Here is a 4,735-nt window from a genome sequence, read left to right on the forward strand (position 1 = left end):
AAAAAAAAAAAAAAAGGCAGCATGGATAGGTCAAACAGAACATCTAACCTCTCCCAGCTGGTCAATGGGAACGGTGGTACTAGAAATTAAATTTCCAAATTCCATTTGGATTACTGATGAGAGGGCACAGTTTTAAATTCTAGTTTTTATCTCAGTAGATTCTAGCATATACAGTACACATGTAAGGTTATTGAAAGCTTTCTTCGAAGCAAATAAATTGGGAAACTGTCACTTCTAGATAAACTATAATTAGGCTCTGTGTCAGTCAAGGTTTAGGTAGAAAAAATAACATATATACATTATGGTAATTAAAGAAGATCTTCATACAAATGTTGGAAATCACTCTGGCTTTTACTTTTTTTTTCTTTTTGAAATTATATATATTTATGGTTTACTTTCTCTTCCATTAAAAGAATAAGGGGAGGAAACATTTGCAGAAAGATGGATGACAAAATCCTGTGGCCCTTCTTGAGAGCTGGAAAACAGCCAGCCTGAAGCCTCAAAAGGAGAAAGACTGAGAAATAAATACCCCAACATCACTCTTCTTTCTCTTTTAATCTCCTCTTGGTGCTCAACTCAACAAGGTGAGGAAGGGCGGAAAGTGAATCTGGAGGAGCAAAGAGATTTTCAGTACAGGCTGTCACAGCACTGAATCAAGTTAGAGGATTTGAAAAGAAATGCATGGCTGGTTCTCAGCCTGCGCTTCTACCACCTTGGCCAGGCTTTCTTATATACAATATGTGCATCTATTTCACCACTTACTAACATTGTGAAATTGAGCAAATTACTCCTATATGCAAAATAAACAAAGATAATAATTTCCTCACAGGTGTGTTGTGAAGACTAAATGTAATTAGCTATTTGAAATAATATTACAAATCTAAATAAATATGCAAATACATGCCAATTTTCATTATTGAAAGAAGAGAGTCATTTATCTAATAGCTGTCATGTAAAAACCTCTGAGATTGATTAATCACTCTTTAATATGAATTTTCATCAAGTTTTATTGCTCATTTTTAGCCAGTTAGATATTTCCCTACCCAGCACACCTATCATGTTGACACTCAGCTGTCTAAAATTAATTCAGTTCTTTCATTGTTAATCCTATTGTTTTAGCCATTCTTTCATGTATATTCCCACACTTCCAAAAAACTATGCCTGTCTCTTTCTTCCATTTCTTATCTAGTCCCTTCACCTCTTTATCACTACACCTGTAGTTTATATCACGTGATCAATACATTAGCATTGACCATATAATATTCAACATTAATAGTTTCATGCATATTTGAAAATTTTTCTGATAGACCTTAGTAATGACTGAATATTAGTTGGAGAAAAGAAAGGATTTGGGCCTCTTTGAACTTAATGATTTCGTATTTTCACAATACAAAATTTAGACACAGGTGTATCTTCTACAACATTAGCATGGCACATTCCACCCAAGTTTGGTTGTATGTACCTGAATATTCCTTCTAATGGGCAAATCTGTAGATAATTATTACTAAGAACAAAGTTTGACTATTAGCTATTTTTTTATACTGTAATTTAATGGATGTCTTTAATACAGATTAAATGCTAATGGTTAACTTGCAAATAAATTAAAATGTCTTGCCATGTGATCATGCAGCAGTTTCAGATTACCTGATAGTTAGCCATACTTACTTTCACTGTCAACTACATCAACCAATTTTCCTTCTGGTAGAGCAGGTCAGAATATCAGATCAAATGGCCACTTTTTTTTTTTAAATTAAGCATTTGAACTCCTTTTATAATTTACCCAGTGTCTTAGATCTTTTCAGATGCTATAACAAAAATATCATAAACTGACTGGCTTATAAAGTACAAGCATGTATTTCTGACAGTTATGGAGTCTAGGAAGTCCAAGATCAAAGAGTCGACAGATTCGGTGTCTGGTGAGAGCCTTTTTCTCTGGGTCTTCAAACAATGGAAGGAGCCAAAAAGCTCCCTTGGGCATCTTTTATAATGACACTAATCCCTATTATGAGGGCTTTATCCTTATGATCACCTCCCAAAGGCCCCAACTCTTAATAGCATCACATTAGGGGTTAGCTTTCAGTATATGAATATTGGGGGAACACGAGCATTCAGACCATATGAGCTAGTATATGTGCAATCACATAAAGTTAAGTTGATTTCTAAATTTTTGATTTCTAATATCCTGATTTCTTTAAGTATGTGGGAGTGAGTAAGGATAAGTTAACATCCATAAACGGATACTGACTCAGTTGTCCATAGTTCTGACCTATCTGTAATATAATGATGTTCTCTTAACCAGTTTCTTAATAATAACATGCTTTCTTCAGTTTAAATAACTTTGCAGTATAACAAATTTATTTTTCTGTGAATAAAGCTATATAATAAAATATGATATATATGCAAGACATAATCACATTCAAAACATACCATAAACCTATTTTAGCATTTTTTTCACTCTACAGAAGAGACATTAACACCTAATTAAGACTGTAAGTGACTTGTTCGTTCACATGGCGAAGAAGTGGCAGATCCAAGTTAACTAGATTTCTGCCAACAAAACCAGTGACTTTAACACTGTTTACCAACAGTCTCAAACTGGAAATATAATCCATGACCTTTAGCTGTGTACACCATTTGCTTTCAATAACTAAGCTAATTAGCTTACTAAAACCACAAGAATGTTAACACTTAATTCATACTTTGAAAAATGGTATAAAATGAATAGTTTCATTTTGATTTTCTCTCTACATGAATTAAATCTTTGCACATAACTTTATATGTAAATTTTAATTCTAATGATTAACGTATTTATATGTGCATTGCAAGACGTTTGTGTTACATGTCATAGGAACAGAACAGAAGAAGGCAAATAATAATGGTCAATTCTGCTTTCTCTGTGAAGCCTTCTATTATGCATTCAGGTCTCCCCTAATGCAATGTATAACACTCTAATATAGCAGTTTTGGCAGCAAAAATAAATATTCCTATTTATGTTTCCATACTGACACCTGGAAGGTCTTCTTACGCTTGGATAGGGAGATGTCTCTGTGGATGTTTGGCAAAAAAGAACAGAAATGAGTTAATATGCTTATGAAAGGAAGGGAAAAGGAGAGTTTAAGAAATTATAAATGACAATCTTAGAATAAGAAACTTTAGTTTCCGTAGGCAATGGTTCAAGTGAAACACTTAAGGAAATATGGCCAATGAAGGTTTTTTGAATTGAAATAATTGCTATGCAATTTAAATACTCTCCTCAGTGTCTTCTATGAAGCATTCACAAAACATTCATACTATTCAGAAATTCTTCTTTAAAAAATGTAAAAAGTCCTGTTTTTCGCTTGAACATTAGCATGGGTTGAAATCAGAAGCTGTGCAGTAAAACTCGTAACATCTGGCTTATGCAATATATACATTTTCCTTTTTTAAAATAGACTGTAGTTTCAGATCACACATAATGTATCACTAACTTTTGAATCTCTAGTAAATTAAAATGTCTGAAATACAGAAGATAGTAAATGTCTGATGAAAGACTTAAAGATAAAATAATATAGCAGGAGGGGAGAGAAATATGAATGAAAGATAAAGAAGAGGGGATGGGGAATGGAGAAGAAAATGAATTTTGAAACAGGAAATCTACATCTGAGCTCTTAATTGGCCAGTTTTCATTTTCTGTTCTTGGGCAGTAGCTTCTCTTCCTCATAAAACAGGTACAATAATACATTAAAAATGCCATTTTGAAATACCAAGAGATTAAGATGAAATAATGTAATTAAAATATATTAGGAAAATTGAAGTACATAATGCTCATTTTAGACTTAGTCCAAGCAGAACAAATGACCAAAATTGAAACCCTTTCTATTAGATAAATTTTTACCTCCTTCTTTGTTTTGTGGAAACACATCATATTAAAAATAGCAGCCTCCTCTAAGATTATGCTTTGTATTACAGACAATATACAGATAACTCTCTTACTTATCTCTACCCCATTCTCTCCTGTCACTCTGATCCTTTTTTCTCCTAATTATTAATAAGGAATGCTGCTAGTGTCATCAGTTGTCCTATAATGCAGGAAAACTGTGATGAGAGAACGGAAGTATAACGCAGCACAAGAAATGTGTAAAAAGAAAGGTTCTACAGCTGACCAAAGGAAGAAGTGGATTGATGTCTATGAGGATTTGGGAGTCCTCGGTGGAGAATGTGTCTTGATTTTATGCTTAAATGAATCCATAATGCAGTATTACAATATAAAATAAAAGCCAAATAGTCATGTACTTTTGCAGGTTATTTTTAAAAAATGAGAGTGGCATTTGCTATCTTAAGAAAAAGTTATATTTTTGTGGTTTTCAGTTGAAATTTTGCATTGTATATGAGAGTTGCAATGATGGTGATTGAAATAAATCTGAAATGTTCAAAGTCATGGAGCTCTTAAATAAGCAAACATCATTTTCCAGTATTCAGTAGGCATTCAATTCCGTTATGAACCTTGAAAGAGGTAATGTAAAAATCGATGTGGAATTTGAAAAAAGGGATAAAATAATGAGCAACAATTGTTTTATCTCCCTGAGGAATGCTACACTATAAAAACTCCTATAGTCTCTATTTCTCTTCCATTAGTTTTCAGTATTACAGCAAAGAATTACTTTTTTTCTAAAAATATTTTTAGATTATTATTAATTTTTTTTTCTGTTTCTGCTTTGGGATGTGAACTTTGCCATTTTGACTTTTGTCATCTCTG

The sequence above is a fragment of the Galeopterus variegatus genome, unplaced genomic scaffold, assembly GCF_000696425.1.
Source record: "Galeopterus variegatus unplaced genomic scaffold, G_variegatus-3.0.2 Scaffold10137, whole genome shotgun sequence".
Taxonomy (NCBI): Eukaryota; Metazoa; Chordata; class Mammalia; order Dermoptera; family Cynocephalidae; genus Galeopterus; species Galeopterus variegatus.